The following is a 27,011-nucleotide window of genomic DNA, read 5'->3' as shown; positions in this document are numbered from 1 at the left end:
ATAGCTGTGTTTACTTGACAGACACCTTTACTGTGGCCAAGATAGGGAAATAATCAATACACTTCATTTCAGAAAGAAATGAGTTCAGTTAAAGTGACCAGGGGAGTAAGTCTTTAATAATGCCAGTAGATCCTAAGAAATTCATCAGAATGAGGAAAGTGTCTTACAGATCTCCAAAATAAAATCAGTTTCTACAGGAACAAAGCCTGGCGTTTCCTGAGACTTTTTTTCCTCATCTGAAGGTGCCCTAAGGCAAAGTGAAATATTTCTACTTATTCCTCCATTGTATTCTAATTGCATAATTTGACAAAAATGGATTTTACAAGTTCAGATACTGAATTAGACTCACAATCCATTGATTATATTACTCCCAGGTAAGAATGGTGTCAAACAGAATTTCACCCAGACTCACAGTTTCTGATAGACAAATAAGATTTCCCTAGTGAACAAGCCATTTAAAAAGGGAAAAACAGTAAGAGGAGAAACCACACCTACAGGAAAATAAAGTATTACTGTCAAAAGAAATCATATTGAATATGAAATAATTTTTAAAAAGCAGAGTGTGTGGAACACATTTCTGAAGGACGCGGATTCTCATGAGAGGTGTTTCCCATACTGTTTTGGCATATATTTGCATTTTAATTTCCTAGATTAAGGCTGATTTTCTACAACCAAAATTATTTAGCACACACTCTTTCTGAAGGTTAGATCCTGAATTCTAATGTTCCATTTGATCAGATACAAACATTTGATCAGAACTTGCCCTAGGCTGCCACAGAACAAAGCCACAATGAACGGTGTTACACTATACATTAGTACTACAGTTAACTGTTCCTTGAGCATGTTATCAAAGTAACTGACAATGGCGGGATACAGACGGGCAAAAAGGGGTGTATTCATGACGTCATGAAGGTAGAGCCTTCAGACGGGCCTTACCTGAATGCCGCCATGAACACGCCCCCCGCACGCCCCAAGCGGGAAGAAGCGGCATTAAAAAGGTGCTGCTTTTCTCCGCTTCTTTTCCGTTTGATGCGCAGCTGCGCAGCTCCATCTGTAAGCTGCTGCACCGGTACGCCAGAATTGCTACGCCGCTAATTTAAGTTGCCCATTTAAAAGCTCCGTGTCTGCTGCGTCGCATAATGAATCGGGGTCCTGGAACATGCGCAGTTTGCAGTCAGGTTTTAATTGCAGCGTCAGCTGCCATGCAGGTGTGGAAGCTGCAGCACAGCTGCAGCGCATTTTAAGACTCGTAACCCTAACCCTAACCCTAACCCTAACCCTAACCCTAGAGCAACATGTACGCATGCGCTGCTTGGAAAGTTTGGACTTTAAAGTGAACCCCTACACACATTCCTGTGCCATTTTCACCTAACAATAAAAATGCTAAAACTGTAAATATTTACATATATACAAGGGAGGTGATGGGGGATGGCAGGGGGACAGCGGTGGCAGCGGAGACAGCTGTAGCTGTGCATTGCAGATTCAGCAAGAGCGCGGGGACCAAAGGAGAGGAGGCATCTATGATGCTGGTGACACTGGCAAAGTGCAAGCGGACAAGGATGCCAACACCAGCTGATCACCAGCTGGCAGGAGACCACCATTGTTCTTGGGCAGAGCGGGGGGAAAAGTTTTAAAGGGGCTTGGGCACTTTAAATGTGCCCATAGGCTTTCTGCCGCCGCTGCTTAGCGCTGCAGCTGCGCAGCTGCACATCCGCCAGCCGGCAAAGGAAAAAAAAAGCCCCGTTTTTGGCCGCCCATGAGGAAGCTGCCTCTCTCTTTGCAGCGTCCTCCGAGGCGGCGGTTTGGAAACTGCGGGTCCGAAACGGACCCAGGTGAGGCATCTTCACTGCCCCCCATGTGGAAGCCCCATCTCCTGAGCCACGCCCCCGGGGTGGGCGGTCTGAAGGCTCCGTATTCAGCAGAATACACCTCCAAGACGTCTTCCCCTGCCCGTCTGTATCCCGCCATAGTTATCAGAGCAGCTGATAAACTTTGGCTATTTCTGGAACTACAGTTTGTGTGTGCATATATTATGAGAAAAACTATTCAGCTACTTGAAAGTTCTAGCTCTGTAATTAAGTGGCAGGATAAAATAAGTTAATTTGGGTATGAAGCAAGAGAGGAAGAGACTGTGTGAAACAGTAAAACAAAATGTTAAGTATTATGAGAAATATATATATAGTTGCATTATTATCTACAGTACCAATGAAACATTTATTTGCATTCATTACAAAAAGATAAGCTTGCAGTAAGATAGAGTGAAAGAATCATTTGGTCGAGAGATTGTAGTGTTTGAAAAAAGATTGTTAGTGACTGAACAGTCCAATTCAGAAAGTAAACATTAATTTACCCTACTTTGGACACATAAAATAGAATGGAATGAACAGGGTGACCTAACAGTTTTTAAAAAGTCCTATGAGTCTAGGCGGATGTTTATAGAATAAAATGTGAGAAGTACGACTCAAGAACTCATAAAATGGGTTTAAGAGGCCACCCTGGTTCTAAAATACCAAAGAGAACAAACATTTTTAATATCCAGGTCAAGAAAGGGATTTGGGGAAACAAACCACAGGTTGTTTAAAAATGCTGCTACCACCATGACTGTGGGACAGGGATGTAAAGCATTGCTAATTTCATTCTCCCATGTGAGAACAAAAATATATAAATACAAGGAAAAAAGAAAGAAAAAGAAAAACTTTTCTCTACACTAGCCAGAATTATGAGAAAGCTTTTATATTTACAATGATTTTTTTGTTTGGACATTCTGGGGATTTTTGGAAAGAAATGAAATCAAGTTCTTTTGCAGGGAGAAAAACAGTTTTTGTGTGGAAAATAGAACAAAAATGTAAAAAGGTAACTAGACATCCTGCTATTTTGTAGAGATAGCAAAATCTTGAAGTGAATGCTTTTTTGTTTTTGTTTGTTTTTTGGACACAGAAAGACCAGGTATGTGTGGGAAAATGTATTATTCTTTACCTGCCTTTCCTGGAAGCAGAACAGATAATGGTGAGACGTGATGGAAGCTGCAACCCAAGAAAAGTTGAAAAGCTGCATTTCCCCCTGTTCTTGTGCCAATGGTGCCCTTCATTCAGCCATCAGTAACTACTAGGAATGTTGTTGTTGTTGATGTTGTTATTCTACTTTTTTTCCCAATAAAGAAACTCAAGGTGGCTTACAAATTATTAAAAGCAATATAGATTAAAAACTATACTAAATGTCAATGACTAGTATAAATATAAAAGTGCTTTTACTAGCAATGAAGCAAATCATTAAAAGACTATACACAAAAGACTATGTACATTAAAAGATTAACTTCTAGTATTAGCCTCATCTAAGCAGTCAGTCTAACAATGAGGAATGTTCTCCTAAAGAGATGTATTGAGCCCTGTTGTTGATTTAGTTTTTTCAAAACTCAGGCTGAACTTGGGCTCAGAGGTATTTTGACCCAGGGTAATAGTGTCTTAGCATTGTCAGTGTTTAGTCTCTTCATCTAAATCTCTTCTCTGTTAAATACAGGAATTTTGTTTATCCACAGATGCCTACAATAATGTGTTCTCTTCAATTAAATGCTAGGCCACTAAAATTTCACATCCATTGTACACATGAGATGTTTAAATGCAAAGAAAATGTTCACAAGGCTGTTCCATAGAGAGCTAAGAGTCAAGACAGGTCTTGAATGCATGGCTTACAGGACCAGCGTGTCTCAAACCTTCACCCACTGGGCAACAAAAGAGATCTTTCAATCAGAGGGAATACATCTGCTTAAAAAGAAAGTGGAAAGAGAGGCCAGAATGAAACAGAAACATCTTGTGGAAAAGTAAATAATCAAACCCAGGCTATAAAATCTCTCTCCCAGGAGAAATTGAATATTCAAATGCTCCAACAATGTTTGCACTGCAGGACAGAGATGCTAGAACACTGAGCTCAAGGAATTAAATAAACACCACCTTGGCTTCTAGTGCCCACAAAGCTGACTCCAAACAGCCCTCATTATTATAAACAGACATGAGCCATAGTCCGGGGTGTGTAATTTTAGCTCCCATACCCATACATGAAACATTATGTGAACCTGTGGACACTATTTCTTTGAATCTCTATAAATAAAACATGCTTGGCAACACGTCTGATTTAATCTCTTGCAGGGCTCTCCTCCTAGTCCCCCCCCCCCCCCAGGTTTGATTGCAACTTTTTCCTGGTTTCTTATTAGCTGCTATTCTGTTTCCTTTGAATTTGTGTATTTTTGCTGTTGTTTTTCATCCTGTCGTAGGATTTAATGTTGAATATTACATTCAAAATAAGTCATGTGGCAGGATACAAATACTGAAAGTCAATAAAAATACATGAAAATTCAGTGGAAGGTCCTTTTTTTACCAGATCAATCAACTTTCTCCCCAGAAGAACTCTTGCTATTAATTACAGCAAGCCTAGACAAATCAACTACCCAAAGAAGTGGCGCTTTGACATGAACAAAAGATCAAATGACTATGAGGATTTAAGGTGGAACTCCTTCCGCCAATCCACAGTGGTGCAAATGCCATGTTCAAGGTGACACATTTGAATGCATAGTTTACTGGAAGCAGTACCGTAGAAATTAGGGGCATCTGTGTCTGGATCTGATTTTCGTCTATGTTCCCTGTTAAGCAAGTAATATCCTGCCTGATCCCCTTACGATGGCTGAATATGGAAAACTGTTAAATCACCAGTGTTGTTTGGGTTAGAAACACCTTAGTTTCTATTCCAGGGCACTTTCCTTCCCACCCACATCGGTATGTCGCTCCTCTCACTCACCCACCACTAATCCAGGCAGTCTCCACCTCTTTTCACCCACCATGGAATGCTTTCTCTCCCTCCTTACTCACCCGGTGCATTTTCTTTTATCCTGATCTTTGCCTTTACACCCTCCTTTCCTATTTTACCTTCTTGCTGGTCTTTCTTCCCATCCAGAGTGGTATTCATTTCAGGGTGACCAAATGTCATAACCACAAAGGTTGACAAGGCACCGCAAAATGAAGGACATTACCAAATAAAGGCTAAAAACACTCATATAAATGTAAGTCCATGCTTCTAAGTCATCCCCAAAATGGAGGCATATTTTGAAATTATTCCTGGACAGATGGCTGAAATGTAGGACATGTCCTGGAAAAGGAGGATCTCTGGTCACCCTGGCTCATTCAGCAGCTTCAACTCACTATCAAACTCCTATAAGACAGTAGGACCATTTCTCCCAAGACAAATCTCCAAGGAGATTTTAATGTGGTTTTGGGCACTACATTTCTGGAATTATATGAACAAACTGGAAAATGTCCAGAGCAGGGTGACCAAGATGATAAATAGCTTGAAAATAAAACTCTATGACAATAGTTTAGGGAACTGAGTATGTTCAATCTGGAGAGAAAAAGAAAGACGCAGGAAAAAGCAGATGCCCAGATAAGGGATGGGTGACTTGACAGCAATACACACACACACACACACACAAACATATGCTCTTAATAAACCATGGGATGACCATGAGCCAATAATGTGACATGGAAGCAATTCTAAGTTGCATTAACAGAAGTATAGAGTCCACATCAAGAGTAATAACTGTAATCTTCTAATCTACTGGTGGTGCAGTGGTTAAATGCCTGTACTGCAGCCACTCACACACAAACCATAAGTTTGCGAGTTCAATACCAGCCAAAAGGCTCAAGCTTGACTCAGGCTAGATCCTTCCGAGGTGGTCACTAAAATGAGTACCCAGATTGTTGGGGGCAATTAGCTTACACTTTGTAAACCACTTAGGGAGTGCTTAAGTGCACTGATAAGCAGTATAGAAATATACTTGCTATTGCTACTTTGGTCAAACCTGATTACACTTCAAAATGCTATTGGCCAACTGTGCACAGAACAGGATCACCAAGATGATGAAACATCTGAAAACAAAACCCCATGAGAATGGTTGAGGGAACCGAGTATGTTCAGCCTAGGGAGAAAAGGAAATGAAGAAGTGAAATGCAAGTTGAAGACCCCTTATCCGAAGTGCTTGGGATAAGAAGTGTTTTGAATTTTTTCCCCTAGATTTTGGAATATTTACATATACTTAATGAGAAATCTTAGAGATGGTACCCATGTTTAAACACAAAATTCATTTATCTTTCATATACATCCTACCCACATTTTTTAGAAAATGTTTTTTAATAATTTTGTGCATGAAACAAAGTTTGTTTACATTGAACCATCAGAAAGCAAAGGTATCACTATCGTAGCCACCCATGAAAAAGTTTGGGATTTTGTAATATTTCAGATTTCAGAATTCCAGATAAGACAGACTCAAACTTCACATGCCTGATGGTGGGAGATGGAGCAAGCTTGTTTTCTGCTATTTCAGAGGATACAAGCCAAAGTAGTCTTTCAGATTAATGTAAAGAGATTTTGACTAAACTCTAGGAATAATTTTCTGATGGTAAAAGCTGTTTGAAAGTAGGACAGGCCCCTTTAAAAAAATTGTAGAAGATTGTAGAAACGGCGTCTGAAAACCAATTGCAAAATTCTGCCTAATACCCTGGATAACCCTGGGTTCTGTCCAATTTAAACTTCCAATTTTCCCCGTGTGATAAACTCCTATGACTCCTTTCTCCCAGGAATAGACCGAAGGTGGCTTGTTATTGGACTGCAACACACAGTATTTTTTTCCAACTCTATGATTCTGATCTTGATATAGATGCCTAGAGGCTCTCTTAGGAACAAGTAAGTCAAGCCTCATTGCTGCTTCCTTCCTTGTTTGAGAAGTCTGCCATCAAGTGACTGAATATGAGATAGATGGTAATGGAAATTAAGTAATCCATTTTAAAGACAAAACCTGTCTGAAGATGCAAACCCTATAGTCTACAGTACACAATATGCATGACAAGTTCCAGTTCTCAAGGTTTCACAGTTTTGTTTTGTTTTTTTCATTTTCACTTGTGATTTCAGTTTCATTAATCTTAGAACTAAAGATAGGTCTGGACCTGGGTACCCTTTTTTCTCTTTTAATGAGATACAGCAATAAAGAAAAAAGAATTCTGTGTCCACCAACCAAACCAATTAGCAGAAAGTTCAGATATAAAATAAAAATCACATCTATATAGTTGTCTGCCATAATAGTTTGAGGAGTTCATGAACACAAAATATGTGGATATTTGACTCACTTGAAAAAGATGCAGAAAATCACCAAGGACAGGTCTATCTAAAGCTGCTAGCTATCACAAATAAAGGACTTGTCTCTGTTTTGACAATGAATATATCTGAATGCTGGAGACAAGAGAGATCCAACAGAGTTACCATCCCTGCCTTACTGGACATTTAGAGGCATCCACCTGGCTGCTGTTAGAATGCCTGACAATATAAACCTTTGGCCTGGTCCAGAAAAGCAATGATGGCCCCAAATGTTATTGTTTTCCCCTACGTCTGAACAGGACAATGCCAGGCTTGAGCACAAATGGGCATTTTGGCCCTGTGTACAGCCCTCACATTACTGAAACTATTTTAGGGATTCGATTTAGCACTTTGGATGGCTCTTTTGAAGTTCAGGCAAAACCCCTGAATGGATTTACTATGCTACTTACATGGGAGCCGCTAACCTCAACTGTTACAATTATAATCATAGGTGCATACCCCAGTAGCTATGTGCTGTTGGAATAGCAGTTTTATGAAAGTAACTCTTTGCTTTTTCATACTTCAAACAGAATAGCCTGGCATCCTTCCAAGATGGCTAAAATGAGTACCCAGCTTGTTGGGGGCAATTAGCTTACACATTGTAAACCGCTTAGGGAATGCTTAAGTGCATTGTTAAGCAGTATAGAAATGTACTTACTAAAATAATTAAAATAATTACCTTTGGTTATCTTTACTATGATCTGAATGCTATAAACCACTGATCTGTAGTACACTGTTGTTTCAATGACCACAGCAGACCACAAAGCAACAGCACAAGATACAGTACAAGCTGATACTTGAACCATATGATATTCTTTGTCCATTATTTACTTTGGCCACCCCATAAACGTGGAAGTAACTTACAAGTTTCTGGTATACCACAAAGAATTTTAGATTAATCCTCAGGACCTTATAATAACAATGTAGTCTAGGGCCTGTGTGCATGGGCTAAAAGGCTCATGGCACGTCATTAGCCCCAGGACAGGATTGGCCAGTCTGGCAGTTCTAGACCAATCCTGGCCCAAAGGGGCCTTCACATAGGCCATAAAGGCCCACTGATTACTATGGAGTTTCCTTGAAACCCTGCAGCGACAGCCAGCACACTGCATGGCCCCGTGAGCTCCATACCTGCTTCCATCTTCATGTCTTCTCAGAAGGCCCCCATCTTGACCAGTGATATTGCATGGGAGTGCCTAGCCCTGTGGGTATAGCCAGGAAGTCTGTTTCTACCAATACAGGCCACAATGGAGGTCTTCTGAGAAGACACCATGGTAAAGGAAGGTAAGAGGCACGTGGCAGCAGTGACTTCATGGCACAGCGGCTGGTGGACATGTAAACACCTGTTTGTCACTGCGCCAGCATGGTGACTGACCTGGGTCAGAGAACTAGTGGCAGAATAGCACAGGCTCAGCCCGTACTATCCTGCCCATCAGCTCAGACCCCTACTTATATCTTTGTTATTGGAAGCATAAAATCATAATATATAATTAGTTACATGAAATTAATTTTCCCCAAGGTTTGCTAATGTTGATAAGAGCAAACAAGAGTAGTTCAAAATGAAAGAAAGAACTGTTCATGAACTGCACTGTGACCTTGCTTTTCTACCTTCATTGACACTGTCACATAGATAAATCTGATTATTTTTGTGATGATGGCAGTGTTTGGGGGGTGGAGGGGGCTGACTTTCCAAGCAAAAAAGCTTCAGCTGTGGAAAGAAGCAAATCACCACAAGAAGTTTAAGTTTTGGGCGGCCTGTGAAAGTTTCCTTCCCACATACAAAAAAGAAAAAAAAATATTGGAGAAATTTGCTAGTGAGGACTGACTAAAAGCCTGGATCTGGGAAAACCTCTCACTTTTAATTAGTGAGTGTTTCCTTTGCTGTTCCTATAAATTTAAAAAGGGAAAATCATTTCAATCCATCTTCAATGCCTCTGTGACATGCTACCAACAAATCCTAGCAAAATCTTCAAGATTCTTAATGGGATTTCTTCTTAAAGTTTTTTCAGCTTCTGAAGGCAGAATCTGGATCTTTAATTTAGAAACCATTTCAGTCAATGTGAGGATTTCAGGTAAATTATGACTAACTTTTAAAAATCATATCCAGTTTTGTCTTCATGAATAATTTCCAAAAATGTACAAAACTCATAAAAAGATCATCATAAATATAATAAATGATAGAAGGAATATGTTTTTAAAAATCCCTTTTCAACAAGGGAAGAAAAAAAATGTAAAAGCAGAACTACAGCCTGTATTTTAGAAATCCATTTAAATATAACAAGACCACTTTTATTATTCCTCCATGTACCTAGACAATGCCACTGGTATATATGCTCCTTTCCAAAATACAAAAGGATTAGTCCTTGCCCCAAGGAATTGACAAGTCGAATATCAACACAACACATAAAGAGGTGAGGAAGGTGGAGGCAAGGGTCACTAGGGAAATGAATTCACTTGCTGTTGTGAGCCTTCAAGTTGTTTCCAATTTGTGGTGACTCTAAGGCTGGCTGAGAGGCAGCATAGCGTAGTGGTTTGAGTGCTGGACTATGACTCTGGAGGTCATGGTTCAATTCCCCACTTGAGAATAAAAATCCACCAGGTGACTTTGGGCAAGTCACACTCTTTCAGCCATATATGATGGAAATGGTAAACCCCATCTGATGAAACTTGCCAAGAAAACCCCATGATAGGTTTGCCTTAGGGTCACCATAAGTAAAAAATAACTTGGAGGCAAACAACAACAACAACACAAACCTACCATGGGGTTTTCTGGGGCTGAGAGAGAGTGACCTGTCCAAGGTCACCCAGTGAGTTTCCTTTGTCAAGAAGAGATTTGAACTCTGATCCCCAGAGTCTTTGTCCAATGCTTGAACCACTATATCATGCTAGCTCTCTTAAAGTAGGGCATGAGAATTGAGGAACTGAGGCAAAGGCTTCACAGAATAGGGAGGTTTTGCAGGAAAATTTAAAAGAAGAGAAAAGCCAGGATTTAATTTGATTCATGAAGAGGTACAGAGTTGGAGCCCGGAAGACCTCTCTGAGAAAGGCATTCTACAGAGCTGGAGAAATAGCAAGTAGGTCCTGCTCCAGTTGGACATTTATCAAACTTCGTTACTGTCTGTAATACAAATACCGTGAGCATCGCTTCTTGGTCTTTTGGCTAAGATCAAGTGTAATACTGTGAACACACAGCTCAGTTCAATTCCATGTGTACAGATGGTATTTCATAACAAAAGTATAGCTGCCAGATTTCAAATTGTGAAAATGTTGGATTCTTTGTTTTCTTGAGGGTTACACAGACTGGAAATGCTGTTTCCAATAACTTTGAACAAAAACTGACATGTTAAAATCCTCCAAGCAATTAATAACCCCAGAAATGAAATCCAAATTAGTTCTCCAGTTCTTGAATTATGCAGTCAGGAAAACATTTCCAGTCACCTGCTGTGGTTTGGAAGAAGGCTGTGCACCAATTTTTCTTTTGGCAGCCACTGGGAAGAGGAAGGGCAGGAAGAGCCAAAACCAAAAAGACATCCTGCTTTTGGTTTATGCCACAGATTTCCTGAAGGATATCCTCCTCCTTCAAAGATATGCACACTGTCTTCCATGGGATGCTTCTACTTATGTGCAATGTTACACAACATCTTCAGTGGAGCAGACAACTATGGTTAGAAGTCATCTAAAAAGTTCTCTCTTTTAGCTATATTTCAGGTTGCTCCAGAATATAGTTACTGACCCTTTAAAAACCTTGACACATTAACCACCGCTGGGGTGGAGGAGGGAAGACCCATATTTAAACAGTATTTCAAAACTGCTTATGTTAACATCAAGAATGGCACTATTTAGGTCACAGTAAATATCCTAATAATCATTTCCTTTCCTAGTTACTGGAGGGAAAAAAACTAACAGGGAAGCTAAACCTCAGGGCAATACTTCTCCCTCTCTTTTTGTAGAATTAATTTATACAAGTTTTTTAAAATACAGTTGCTCATTTTTTTTAATAGCAACACAGCTAAAACGTAAACACTGGCTACCTGTAGCTGAAAATAGTACATGAACACAAAAAACCAATGTTTTAAACTCCTGCCCTAACCAGGAAAATTAGTATGTGCCACTATTGCTGATTTTAGCAAGAAACCCAAGTGAAAGTTCTAAAAATATCCTTGGATTTTAATTCCAAAATAGGCTGTTTGTTGAATACATACAATTTAGCTCTTCCAGCCAGTATATTATAATAGTGGTCCACACACATCCATCTGGATACTGTGGGGGAAAGGGGACCCACTATGAAACACTTGAGAAGCTGTGTGTGGTTCCCCAAACATGAGGCATGTACATAAATATGCATAACAAGGGAAACACTTCCCTCTTCAAGCATGCATTTTGCTTGGGAACTTTTCTTTAGAGGCCAAGAAAACCTTTGGTTCATTCTGTATTAAACTCTGTTCTTTCTTTATCTGTTAACAAATTCACTTTCAGAAGTCAACAAAATTCCCCCATAAACTACGGAAAATTAAGCATCAAAAGGTTACATTTTACCTACTTTCTAAATTTTGTCTGACATTTTTGTCTCAGTGGTCAAACCTCCCATCCTGTTATGCTGTAACGCAAGTGGTAAGGATCTCACCTTTCGCACAAGAATCATAGGAGTAAATAGCTGGGAGGCACTGCAGAGGTCATCAAGTCCAGTTCACCAGACTGAAACGTATTTCCTTTTGAGACCTTGTGCTTGTCTGATTTGTTTTCTTTTGCTGTTCTCAAATTTAAAGGGTTACAGAACCAGGCATCTCTTTACTGCTTCAACACAGAGAATGTGACAAGGAGTACTACAGCATTCCTGCTGCACCAATCCCTGTACTTATTTTAGAAGAGCCACATCTGCTCCATTTTTATGTGGTAGACTGATCAATCTCTTGAGGATTTTCAAATAATACATTGTCAGCATGGCACCTTGCTTTTTCTCTTGCAAGGGTCATTGTCTTATGAGATTTAGGCGGGGTACAGACCGCCCAAAAAGGGTGGCCTGCCGGCATCTGCTTTTCTGCCAGAGGGAAGCCTCAGCCGCCAAACAGTGAGTCTTCCCACTGGCGGAAAAAGAACCTGCAAAAATGGGTTCTTTCTACGCTGCGGTGGCGGTGTAATGAGTGCACCAGAGTGCACCATTGGTGCACTCATTACGCAAGTGCACTGCAGCACCGTGTGAATACCGCGCGGCACTTGCGTAATAATGCCGTCTGTACAGGGCACCACCATTTTGACGCCCTCATCATATGCAAGGGGTGTCTAGAAGCACCGCCCCTTGCATGTGACAAGGGCATCCTTTTTGGCCCGTTTGGACTGAGCCATAGTGTTGATTTTTGACAATCTCCCACACAACAATAAAACTGAAACTAAGACAGCTATTATCTTAATTAAAGAATAAGAAGGATAATATAAAACATACTGAAACTGTTTTACCATGAGAGAAGACAATTCTGTACATACTCCTCTCTCAATAAATTAAATTATGCTGATAGGCTTTTTGCAATCCTATTGGGTCTTCCATACTAAGGGCAATTTGAATCCACATTACATTTTTGAGCTTTAAAATGTACGTGTTATGTATGCCTTGATAATATATTTTTATGAAACAGACTATTTATGAAATATATTATGAAGTATATTATTATGAATTATGAAATATATTAATGAAATAAATTATTTTATTTTTTATTTTTTTGAAAAAAGAGGGGTGGGAGAGAAGAATGTCAAGGAATATTGTTCAACAACACACAAATTTGCACTGCATATTTGAAAACGTATGATAACTGTCATCCTTTGGCCTGCAAGGGAGTGAACAGGCAGGCCCAGTTCCAACAGGGCTAGCCTGAAGAAAGAGAGCCCTCCTTCCAGTTCATCTGCCTTGGTCTCAGAGGGAGAGAAGAACCACTGCACCTCATCCCCTTTCCCACCATCATTCGCTTCTCCTTTTGTGTTGCGTCTTTTAGATTGTAAGCCTGAGGGTAGGGAACTATCTAATTAAAATAATAATTATAAGCCGCTTTGATAGCGTTTAGGGCTGAAGGGCGGGGTATAAATACAATAAATAAATAAATAAATAAATAAATAAATAAAATATTTACTTGAGAAGAAATTCCATTGTTTTCAGAGGACACTGCTTCCTTCTCTATATGTTTAGGGTTGTAACCTGTATCCAAACGGTTGAAGATTGAAGTCAAGTGAAATATGCAATCATTAGTGAACTTAAAAATTAGGGAAAAGTGGGACAAAAGCAAAAGCCTTTTCATACATACATAGTTGAGACATCTAGCAACCAAATATTTGCATAATCAGTCAAACAATTAATGTGGGGAGGAGCTTTATTGAAGAATACATTAATATTGTAGTATTGTCTTTTATCTGTATGATTTGTTTATAATTATTGTATTATATTTTATTATCTTTAGATTGTACACCTTTGGCAGGTTTTAATGTTTTGACTTGATTGTTTCCGTTAAGGATCATGTAAATTTATGACCCTATCCAAATGAATGATGATAATAATAACTAAGATTATAAGCAGTTCTTCAGCAAAATACATATATTGACTTATGCTAGCAGTGCTTGCCATCTGTTGAACTATGGTTTATAAGTAACCTCATGCTTAACTAGAGTCATTAAACTTAAGGTGACATGTGAAAATAATGTAATTGATTGTGAAAGAGTCACCTAGAATGTTGGAAATGCCAATAGGTGGAATAACAAGCCCCTGTAGGGTTGTCTTTGACAACATACTGAGTCAGCAGTTCTCCAACACTAAAGAAGACTTCCTCTAATTTGCCTGAAGTTCATTCAAAGATTTTTGGTAAAGCAAACAAGAGATCTAGAAACATCTGACCTAGTAATGCATACCATCTGTTTGGTTTCATTCAATACATCAGTTACAATTAATGAGTTGATCTCCCCCCCCCCCCCCTGAATTCTATATAATTCTAGAAATATGTGCACTGATATTGTGTACTTGCCCTGACAAACCTTTCTCCTGCAAAGTTACTTTCATTGAGTGGCTTCCATTGGTGGAATGAACAAAGGCAATCCTTTTGCTGGCCTTGCATTCCCCCAAATGCTGTCAAAATCTCTTCTAGGTACATAGGGATTTTTATATCAGATTTTGAGGGATGTGGAAAGCTGTAGAGGGCAGGTATGGAAAGCACTGTTACATAAGCAGATCTGCTCACACAAAGTTAGATTTAGAGCATAGAAAATTTATTTCTGCAGATGACAATTCTCAAAATTGCCCTATTTAACAAAACCACTGGCCAAACTGGCTGGGAGATTTGGGGAATTTCAGTTCAAAGAAATAGCATTTCCATGCTCTGTTTGGGTAATACCAAAATCGGAAAAAATCCAAAATCCAAAATTGCCCACATGAGTGGCCAAGATAGTGGCACCATTGCTTTCTGATGATTCATTGTACACAAACTTTACTTCATGCAAAAATTAAAAATATATTATGTATAAAATTACATTCAGGCTATGCGTATAAGATGTATATGAAACATAAATTAATGTTGGCCTGTTACAGACTGCCAAAATAAAGCTGCTTCGGGTCTCTTTGGAGGTATGCTATTTAAATGATGCATGGGTCCTAAGAGTCTGGAGGTCGCGCCAAAGCCACACTCCATTCCTAAGCACTGGAGTGCAGCTTTGGTGCAGCTTCCAGATTCTTAGGATGCATGCATCATTTAAACAGCATACCTCCAAAGAGACCCGAAGCAGCTTTATTTGAGCAGTCTGTAACAGGCCGTTGTGTTTATACTTGGGTCCCATCTCCAAGATATCTCATTATGTACATATATGCAAATACAGGTATAACAAAATCCCCCTTCCTTCAAAAAATTCAAAATCTAAAACATTTTTGGTCCCAAGAATTTCAGATAAGGGAGACTCAGCCTATATTTTCAACAAATCCTCCCCACAGATTCAATTAGCAAAACATCATTTATGATAAGCAGGATATCATGAATGATTGCTGAAGTATCTGGGTAGCATGCCTGAAGTCTGGGTAAAATCTGTCCAACTGGGTAATTTGACAATCCATAAACACTTCTCCCTTTTTTTCTTTTTGGCAACATCCCAGTGTTCATTAAAATAAATTATCACGCAAATATTTAGGATTGAGGTATAAGATTAGATTAACCCAAGAGGTAACTGTTTTGTGCAATATCCAGTTTGTCTGCACAGGCCAGGTTGTGCAGAAACTCTTGAACATTTTGGGGGGAACCTAATTACTATGATCTTCAAAAGTAGAATGAAAAATAGATTGCATGGTATGACCTGAGACTGGATGTAGATTTGCTTGCTTTTTTCATCTGGGCGGAGGCTTTCTGTGCAACCACAATGCCTTCTGAGAATTTTTTTGTATTATGTTCAGGTTTACATTAAAAATGTAAAAGAGGTAAAGTGAAGCAACCATATATTTCACCACTCACTCACCAGTTCTATCTCTGTGATGCCTTATTTTTTGGTGTATGTGTGTATGACAATGACCTATGTCATCACCAAAATTTCTAATAACTAGTGTGTGTATGACAATGCTTGTGTCATCACCAAAATTTCTCATAACTTGTATATCAGAAGTATATTAGAAGACTATAGATTTCTAAAGTTTGCCCAGTGAAATCCTCCACCCAGCTGCTGAAGACCTCAGAAAAGAGTGCATATGAAACGTGAATGACTTGCACTTCCTGATAGAGAGAAAGTAGTTTAGGAAGTAAGAATGTTTTGATAAGGAGAATGCATAAAGTTAATTTTTTCCTTATTCAGAGCATAGATAGTACCCAGGGTGATTGGACTGGTGAAAATTTTGCTATTCAGTATAAGAAATCTTCCACCAGGATCCCGTTTTCACATATCTAACTTAAAAGGACATAATTTATCAAACAAAATAGCTACCCTCTTTGCCTTGCCAGTTCCTCCCACTACATATTGATCCCTCCAAAACTGAGCTTTCAAAACTGGGTCTATACCCTTGTTATGTGTTTCTTGTAAAAACAACACACTTGGATCAAGGCTCTTAATCTGCGGATTTTTTCCCTCTTGAGAGTCGACCCTAAGCCATTTACATTCAATGAAACTACACAGAGTTCCATCTTTGGGGCAGATGAGGAACTATACATAGTAGAACCTTTCAATTTTCTCCTCCCTCTCAAGGACAGGTAAACACTTTGACTGGAGCTACTGCTACTATCTACAAAATGTGTACAATATGTAGATATGGGTTTATAGAGATTTACCCGAGACTGTAGACTACCAAATAATAATAGATCTTCTTCCTGCATTCCCAAAGGCCACAGTTTTGTCCCACAGAATCCTGTCATTCAGAGAGCTCTGGGTGGGGATCTTTTCATTGAAATTTCCTCAGTTCTACCAAGCACTCTCCCCTTTAAACTTATATACTATGTAACTAATTATGGGTGGTATCCTGGTAGCGACTTACACATGCATAGGTCCCTGTTAAGATAAGGAATAGAGAGTGGTTCTCTGGCCATTCTGCCACATCCACAAACCTCTCATACTTGGCAGCTATCAAGGTGCTGCTAGGCTACTGATCTACATGATCATCGTCATCATCATAATCAAGCAACACTGACAAGAGCCAATTCATATGTTGCTGGTGTGGTTAACACTTCCATATCCCTCCATTAAAAGATGCATACAGGAACCCTTGTGGATTATGCAAACAATGTGGTTACCTCCTACAGCAGAACCATCCCTCCCAGGGGAGGAGAACAGCAGTTTTGGTTTAGGAAGCAATCCCGTCATCTGTCCATCTCTGGTGGCTCCTATACACAGAAATGACTAATGCAGGATGGAACTCAAGCTGGGAAGGATGACTTTGCTGTCTTTAAAAGGCTTCACAAAATTAAGGTGCCCCATCTGTTTTTCCCCCCACCATGTCAGTTACACAACACTTACTATTTACTTAGTTGTCTAGAGGCCAAGAGCAGGTGTGGACATTTGTGGCCTTCTAGATATTTGTGTACTATACATCCCATAATCCTTCTCCATTGATTTCTGGCTAGGGCTGATTGGACTTGTAGGTAAAAAACAAACAAACCAACAAAAACATGTAGAGGACCACAGTTGCCCACCTATGACTGTGACTGGAGAATGTTAAGATTTTATAGTTTTATGGATGTTAGCCAACTGTTTCTGAACACTTATGCAAAAAGTGAGGAGAAACTTAGGAAGCTGAGTATCTTTAGCCTGGAGAAGAGATGATTAAGAGGTGATATGATAGCTCTCTTTAAGTATCTGAAGGGGTATAGAGGATGGAGCAAGCTTATTTTCTGCTGCTCCAGATAACAGGATATGGAACAATTGATGCAAGCTATGGGAAAAGAGATTCCACTTAAATATTAGGAGGAACTTTCTGACAGTAAGAGTTGTTTGACAGTGGAACACATTCCCTCGGAGAGTGGTAGAGACTCCTTCTCTGGAGGTTTTGAAATAGAGGCTGGATGGCCATCTGTTAGGGGTGCTTTGATTGTGAGTTCCTGCATGGCAGGGGTTGGACTGGATGGCTCTTGTGGTTTCTTCCAACACTATGATTCTATGAAATATAATTTTGATACTCATCCCTGATCTATGGTGAAGTAACAAAAGTAGACTGTGCAGAAACTCAATTTCACAGGACAGCATACTGGAAATAAATTAAATCTTTAATAATAATAATAATTATAATAATATTAATAAATTTTATTTATGTTTCCCCGCCTCTCCCATAGGATCGAAGCAGGGTTACAGACTAATTAAAAAACCATTACAAACACTCTCATAGATAAAATTCAATAGTACAAAAACTCTAAAAACAATCAATACAACATACATATCCAGGGTAAGCAGAGAATCGGTGGCATCAAAAATACAAGCTTCATTTTTCAGGGGAGAAGGCTTGACAAAAGAGAAAGGTTTTAAGGCTCTTTTTAAATGATTCCAGGGGGGTCATAAGATGGAGCTCATTGGGAAGACTATTCCAGATCCTCGGGGCTGCTAATGAAAAGGCCATCTGAGATGTGGCAACGTACTTGGAAGATGGAATTTCCAACAGATTTTTCCCGGATGTTCAAAGTGTGCGGGGCAGATTATATGGGGAGATGCAATCCTTCAAGTAACTCAGGCCCAAGCCATGTAGGGCTTTATAGGTAATAACCAACACCTTGTATTGTGCTCAGAAGCGAATAGGCAGCCAGTGAAGATCTTTCAAAATAGGTGATATATGGTCAAACCTGGATGCACCAGTGACCAATCTCGCTGCCATGTTTTGCACTAACTGAAGCTTCTGGGCTTGGTGCAAGGGTAGTCCCATGTAGAGCGCATTACAGAAATCTAAGCGAGAGGTTACCAGAGCATGTACCACAGTTTCAAGGTCCCTTTGGCCCAGGTAGGGTCACAGTTGGCGTATCAACCGAAGTTGATAGCAAGCACTTCTGACTGTCACATCTACTTGAGATGTCAACTGCAGAGACGAGTCCAGAAGTACTCCTAAAAGGAGACTTAAAAGGATGACAGGCTGAAAAGAAATGGTTTAAAACCATACAGGTGTGGCCCATGACATTTTGCTGCCAGAGGTAACACTTGGTTACCCAAAATGGGCTGGATAGCATACCAACCTTACCACAAAACCTTACTTTGCTCCTTTGCAATGCCAGGTCGGCAAAAAATAAAGACACATATCATCCATGACCTCCTCATGAATGAGGAAGCCAACCTGGCTTGCTTCACAGAGACCTGGCTGGGATATTATACTACCATTACTTGGGCTCAGACTCTTCCAGCCGGGTACTCTGTTAGTGAGCAAGTAAGGGAAAGTGGGAAAGGGGGTGGAGTGGTCTTAGTTTATAAGAACAATCTAACCTTGACCAGGATACCTGTCCGGAAAACAGTCTACTTCGAATGGCTGTAACTAAGCTTGAAGACTAAGGATAGTTTTGGGATTCTGTTAGTATACAGTGCACCCCATTGTTTAACAGACTCCCTAACTGACCTGTCACAACTGGTCTCAGAGTTGCTGTTGGAGTTGCCCAGACTCCCGGGCGACTTCAACATTCCACTCAAGACCAGTTTATCAAATGTAACAAGTGTGGCTCAGGAGTTCATGGAATCCATGACAAACATGGGCCTATCCCAATTGGTCGTCGGGCCCACACATTGTGCAGGTTATACTCTCTATTCAGTCTTTAGTACGGAACAGGAATATCCATGGGCGGAGGTAATCAATACCACCGGATAGTCACACACATTTGCCCATTGTCCTGGCAGTAAAAATAATTTATAACAGCATTAAATATCATCACAAGTGCCTTGAATTCAAAGCAAATTGACAGCCACACAACAGTTTTTGTTGTTATTAACTCTCTTTGAGTTGGTCTTAATTCATGGTGACCCTGTGAATGAGACACCTCCAAGTCACCCTATCCTCAACAGCTCTGCCCAGATCTTGGAGAATCGGGGCTGTCTCCACTCTGTTTAAGTCTATCTATCTAGTTTGTGGTCTTCCTCTCTTCTTACTGCTCTCCACCTTTCTAGGCATCATCATTTTTGCTATTAAATCATGCCTTCTCATGTTGTGATTATCTTGGCTTCTAGGGAGAATTTAGGCTTGATTTGTTCCAGGATCCATTATCTTTTTAGCCATCTATGGTATCCACATAACTCTTATACTCTCAAATGAGTTGATTTTCTTTCTGTCAGCTTTCATCACTTCACATCCATACAGAGTAATAGGAAATACAATGGCACGGACAATCCTAACTTTAGTGTTAAGTTGTATATCTTTTCACTTCAGGATCTTGTCTAGTGCCTTCATAGCTACCCTTCCCAGTCCTAGTCTTCTTCTGATTTCTTCACTGAAATCTCTATTCTGATTAATGATTGAACCAAGATATGGGAAATCTTTAACTATTTCAGTTTCCCGATCATCTACACTGCATTTATGTAAATCCTCCATGGTTATTATTTTTGTTTTAATATTGTTCAACAGTAAGCACGTCTTAGCTCTTTCTTCTTTGATTTTCTTTAATAAAGTTCCAGATCTTTGTTATTTTCTGTATATCTTAGATTGTTTATATTTCTTCCTCCAATCTTTCCTCCTCCTTCTCTGAGTCTAAACCTGCCCTGCATATGATATTTTCTGCATACAAGTTGAACAGATCACTTGATAGAATACAGCATTGCCTGACCTCCTTTCTCAATTCTGTTTCTCCATATTCTGTCCCAATGGTAGCCTCTTGTCCTGAGTACAGAATATGGATCAGGACAATCAAATGTAGTGGCACTTTCAATTCTTTAAGAGGAACCTATAGCTTTTTGTGATCTATGCAGTCAAAGGTTTTGCTATAGCCTATAAAGCACTTGCTGATTTGCTTCTGGAATGCTTTCCAGAAGACATACAATATCAATCACATTATATTAGTATCTTGATATTCATTAATATTATTCATATTAATAAGTTATTAATAGTAAATTATCATATCATAACCACCATCACCACCACCACATAAGGGATTAACCATTTTCTGTTCTGTTATGACATCTCCCAGCTAGCTGCCTGAGGCAACTACCTCACTATAACTGGAAAAAAGTGTGTGTTAGCCCAGGTTGTAACAACTCCATGATTCCATCAGTAGGAATCTACAGTCTAACAACCTGAAGGCTTTACTTGCACTCTCACAAGAGGAAGTCATTACAAATCATTTTATCCACTGATACACAACTACTCCTCTTCAGCTTCATTCAGAGAACATCATATATATTCCACATGGTTGGTTTATTAATGATGAAATTCTTACTTTACTTAAGTAATGGCTTATCTTCCTACGCGTCACTGGCTCTCACCTGGTCTTGCCAGATCTACGGAGATATCTTCAGAGTGCCACACTATTGACTGTCCTTTTAGTAACTTGTTGTTTGATGATATATGCCAGATTTAAACTGCCTAAAAGAGTACTCCGAGAGTTTCTAAAAGTACAAACAAAAACATGTGACGGAGGACATCAAATTTAAGCAAATCTTGGATGCTGTGCAAGTCATTTTCACTATGCACTGGAGAGTAATTTGATTATTTTCAGCTCAATAAGCAGACATTGACCCATATCATTAATAATCAATCTCCCCTGGGTTCCCAGGTCTCAACCTAGGTCCAGTTCCTCTTCTATATTCCTTTCCTACTTCTGTTCCCACTTTCCTCACCTTCACTTTCTACTCAGGTGTATGTGAAATACATCATTGTTAGCAGAATGCATGGTACAAATATCTTTCTTCTTACATTCTGATCGGGGCATTCATTCCATTCTCTTTTAATTTTTGGTTTCAAATTTCTCTTTTCATTTTTGATTTTTTAATCCTTGATTTCACATTTATCTCTCTCTCTCTCTCTCTCTCTTGTCCCTTTTCTCTTTTCCCTTCCTCCCACAAGTTCCTGCTAAACTCTTCTGTTGTGCCCCCCTACTTTCTTGTTCCCAGATCCCTCATTCACTAGTCTGTCCTTCTCCCTTCACTCAATGTCTGGCTGAACATCTCCTCTTCTTCACTCTTTTTTCTTCATCTTCTTCTCCCACTTACAACTGCTACCAAGATGTCTTATCTTTCCCTTTTCTTCCCACCCACATAACATATCTAATTGTACTCATCTTCTCTCTCCTTCCTTAGTTCCCCCTCTGGAATCTATGACTGGAGTATGGTAGATTCTCAGCAGTTTAAAACTGCTGAACCATGTCAAATATACTAGGGCTTGATTATGAATAGACATGCACAAATAAGATTGGCCTGTTGGATTATCATCACTAGTGTCATTGCCTATCTCTCTCCAAAATATCTGGTGATGAATAGTAGCACTATTATGATTATTACTAGAGAGGTAAGGGAGCATTCCACATCCTATCTGGGGGAAAAATGTGGCCAACAGTTACAGAGACGGAATCCATTAGAAGAGTTTGGGAAACTCTCATTTGTTTGTTTGTTTGTTTATACTAGAACTCCCATGTGTTAAAATCAGTGCTTCCAGGGTGTTAGAAATTAATCTCTGAAAATTTTGGATTTTAATGTTTGAAGCAGATCTTGGAAACCTTTTTTGGCTGGACTGCAATTCCAATGTGTTCTTAAAAGTATTTGGTGGAAGTGTTAAAACCAGAGCTGAAGCAGTGTGTTTGTTTTTTCTGTCCAATGCAATGTTTGAAAAAAATATTTCCCAACTAAAGTTTTGTTTTCTTATTTGTAAGATGTACTTTCTGTTTGAATGACAAGTCCCGAGTAACTGTGGTCAATGCTTATTGTACCATGCCTAATGATATCGCCAGGGGGATGCTCCTGTGACATCAGTTTAGGACAATATCACGCTACACTGTTATAGTGCTATTATTCCACTTAAACTGCTATGACTGCCTCCTGTGGAATCCTGGGATTTGCAGTTCAGGGAGAGACACTTGAGAACTTTGGCCTCACTAAACTACAAAGCCCAGAATTCCATGGAAGGCAGCCACAGCAGTTAAAGTGGAATAAAAGTGCTATAACAATGTACAGTGCCCCCACACTCATGCATATTCAAATCCATGGATGTACAAGTCTCCTTACATACAATGGTGTAGTAAAATGGTGTAGAAAATTAAGGGTTTTTTTTGTTTATTATTAAAAAATATTTTCAAGATATGGATGCAGAATCCATAGGTAGAGAGGGTCAAATGAGTTTGATATTAACCAGAGGGCACCCCTGTGTCTCAGGTTTGGGTCTTGAAATCTGAGGACCTGTAATGCTCCTGGACGATCCTACCAATGTCATAAATACTATTTCTCATTTTCCCCAGTACAAAGTTTCAAATTGGATTCTCAGTAAAAATACAAGAACAGTTTGTCACATGGCAGACATTGATGGCAAGATTTTCTTCCATTGGAGTACTGGTGACTAGCAGTAAAAATGCAAATCAAGAGAATAAGGACAAATTAATACCAACAATTTGTTGTCTTTGAAGCTGCAAGCAATTGAAAACAAAACAGGCAGACATTTAAAAATATTCTTTCTGTATTACAAATGTTAAACCCTCCTTCTAGTTTTTGTTTTTATCCAGTTCCTGTTTGGGATGAACTAATTGCTTCTTAACTTGCTTCTTAATTTGTTTTCATTTTTATAAACTTGTAATCACAGATAAGATGTATATTATTTAAAGAAAAAAATATTTATATTTATGAATACAACACTGCAACCAAAACCTGCCATGCCAGGTCCCTTTCACTGAACAAAATCAGGCAGATTATTTGGAGCATCTTGAAAAAACTTAAAATGGTTGTGTGTGTGTGGTTTTTTTTTTTATTTATTGTCATTCTATTTTTATTGTTGATAGAGTGAAAAAAGCTCTTGTAGGATTTTCCACTTCGTGTGCCAATCGAATTTGACTGGCAATGAGTCCACTCATTGTTTGAAAAATAATGAAAGCAAAATAAAAATAAAATGAAATAAAGTAATTAAAAAATTTCTTTACATGTGAATACTGATGACTTAAACATGCTCTAAAAGAGGAGGAAACATCTCAGGAGGGCCTGGCTGTGCAGAAACATCCCAGGCACGTTTGAGGTAAGGCTTTGGAGATCCTACATAAGAAACCATGTAGCATGTTAATGACTTTCAACAACACAAATTACAATTACTATCCCTTATGATGTTGGCATAGCGCGCACGCGCGCACACACACAATTTTTTTCTTCTTCATTCCTTTCTTTCTAATTATACATTAACACTCAATATTAAAAAAATTGAAATATTTATTTTTTAATTTAATATGTAGACTGTCTGAAGGACCTACTTACTTTTGGCTGCTCTGCTAGGCAGAAAATTAAAATCATTTTTAAAATAATAATAATAATAATAAATGACTGCCGCTATTTTTGGCACTTGCTGGGGACCAGGTGGCCCATCTGGCCTGATTCACTTGGCCAGTTTTCCTTTCCATCTGGGAATTCTGACCCTCCTGCTTCCCAACTAATTGTATCACATTATCTCCTTTTTGTTTGCAATTTTCCTCTCTGCAAAAGGTTGCAAAAATCTCATGCGCTGTGTTAGAAAGTCTCAATTAACCTCTAACCTTGCTTTAATGCGTGCGGCTTGGGTTATTTCTCACACCCAACCGTGGGCCCATTAACACGTTGTCATAAAACAAAAACTGTTTTGACGGGGCTGTAATTGCCGCTAAGTGATGCCGGACAAAGAGGCTCTTGTCCCACCACTAAAGGGGCAGTGTAAGCAGGGAGGAGGGCCATTGTCATGGAACCAGTGAGGGTGAGAGGAGTTCTGTTGGAGGCAACTTGCAGCCCACGGCTTGTATCTCTTTAAGCACTTAAGCAACCCAGCTTTCTTGAGCTGTGAGCTGATGAAGGCAACCATATTTTCAATGACACGATGCTAATCTGACAACGCTGCACAAAGCATGAGTGACAACTCCCAGGGAGAACCGCAGAAAGATTTTTCCCCCGCACTGCAAATATAATTAGTTTATGTTAGCTGCAAAAGGCCAGAGGTTAGAGAAGGCCAGGGCCCTTTTTGTTTTTAGGCAAGATAGTGAAATAATTGCTTGACGCTCAGATCTGCAGGTGCTTTATGAAGCTCATTTGGACTTGGCAGCCTGCAGTGAAAACTGATTTCCTCCCAAAAGTGCGGGATTCCATGTGACAGGGCCTATTTGCTAGGACAAGGGTGATGGCTCATTCATGCCACTCATAATTAAAGTACCTGTTACAGTCAACACTTGCCTCAGTAACTTTTTCAAATGAACATAAAAGAGTTCTGTCCTCCTAATGTTCAATGTTTCAAAAAGCGAATCTTTAAATTGAGAGAATGGGGTGAAACTTGATTCAGGTAGTATTCCAGAGCAAATGGAAGACAGGGTCAAATAATTTTTTTCTTAAGATCTCTAAAAAAAATAGCACTCCAGTTTTTCCTTCTTTTGTTTTCCCATAGATACTACCCCACCTAGTGAGACTTTCTAGGAATGATTGATGAAACAGATTTACTTGCTGGTACTCAGAACACCATCTCTGCTTCTACAGCTACATATACAATACCTTAACTATGTCCTGAACAGAAATTCTTGACTATGATGTCAGAGCTACAAAATTCATTAAATTTATTCCAGAAAGTTTCTCCCACATCTGACAACAGCATACACTCCAACATTTCACAAATGAAAACTGGGGCACATGTAGCCAAGAAAAAAATGGAGTGTGTCCAAAATGGCAAAAGTTTTAATGGGGAAGACACACAAGCTTGGAGAGACTGCAGTATTCTGCTTTTGCTTGAGCTTACTGGGAGAGACAAGACTCCAGCTCCATATATCCTCTTCCCCACAATTGAGTTAACAGAATGCAAAATATATTTGCATTTTGAATGCAGTTTGCAGCAATGGAAATAAGTTGAAGACAAAAGGGGAGAGTGGAAAGAGAAACCTGGACATTAGCAGCTGAACATGTGGGACACTAGAGGATCAAGCAGGAGTGGCCCTGCCAAGACAGGGCAGTTGGTGGATATACAACAGCCTTTGATCCTGACAGAAGAAAGGAGCTTCCTATTTTGTTCACCACCCAACTCATCTCATCTTGCTTCATTGAAAACTGTTAATTTGGAAACCTTGGACTTCTTTCTTAATTTATCTCTTAGCCTAAAAAGCAGCCCTTCTAAAATCCAAGCTTTTAACCCCAGGCACTTTTTGATCATGGCGTAAAATGTTGTTCCATATACTGTACTATTTCTACCAAGGGTAGTATCCACAAGGAGCAGTGCTGTTTTAGTGATGGCATCCCATTAAAAAAATACTGGAAAATCTCATTCCTGGCTCCCTCCTGGTCTTTAGGAAACAAGTGAAGATCTTGCTAATTCATCAAGACATACCTAGGTACAATTATTTAAATTATTAACTTGGCAAAAGTTCTTTTGAATAAATGTCTCAAAGAGGGCTGCAATTACAGAAAAATATGTGGCCAACAAAATTACAGCAATACCAATAGAACAAGAGTGGTTTGCAGATATTGTTGGATTGCAGCTCCCAGCAGTCTTTACCAGCATAGACAATAATGAAGAATGATGCAAATTTATTTATTTGTAAATATTTATATCCTTCTCATATCCAAATAATTCAAGGGCATGGCGGAATTTCCATCCAACATCACTCTTGCAATAGAACATAACTGCAGCTGCCAATAAATTCACTTGCTAGTCCCAACTTAAGCAGAGTGAGATTTTTTCACATTCCAAGTATTGATCAAGTACTGAATTACCTTTCAGACATTGATTCAGTGGGTCTCATCTGGTTACCACTAGCAACTGGATTTAGGTCTAAAAATCTGAGAATAGAATACAGAGCATGGGAGCTGCCACCAAAAATGACTGTTCGTCGGTGGCCACAGGCTTGACTGATGGTGGGACTGCCAAGAAGAAATTAGATCTCAAACAGCAGGAAGGAAAATAAGGAAGAAGGTGGTCTATGAAATAACCTTGGCCTAGATCATGAAGGGGTTTAAAGCTAAGAACCAGCACTGTGAACTTAACCCAGAAACAAAATGCCAGCCAGTAGAGGTCATAAAGATCAGGTAATGTTTTGATTTCCTACTCTGTGACTTATGCATGCAGATTTTAAGATGTTTTTATTCTGTTATATATGACTTATTTTATGGCTTTTGGCTTGTTTGTCAGATCAGAAGTGGATAGAAACTAGGTAATTTATACATATATTAAATAAAATAATTGCATGAAACCAACTCTTTTCATGCTCTTTCTGCTTTTCTTCAGTCATTCGGTGTATTTGTGCCACCTAATCTCTGCA

This window comes from Sceloporus occidentalis, unplaced genomic scaffold (genome assembly GCF_023333645.1).
Source record: "Sceloporus occidentalis isolate IW3139 unplaced genomic scaffold, rSceOcc1.0.p SCAF_4, whole genome shotgun sequence".
In the NCBI taxonomy this organism is placed as follows: Eukaryota; Metazoa; Chordata; class Lepidosauria; order Squamata; family Phrynosomatidae; genus Sceloporus; species Sceloporus occidentalis.
The sequence above is the reverse complement of the archived record's forward strand: the minus strand, read 5'-3'. Positions refer to the sequence as shown.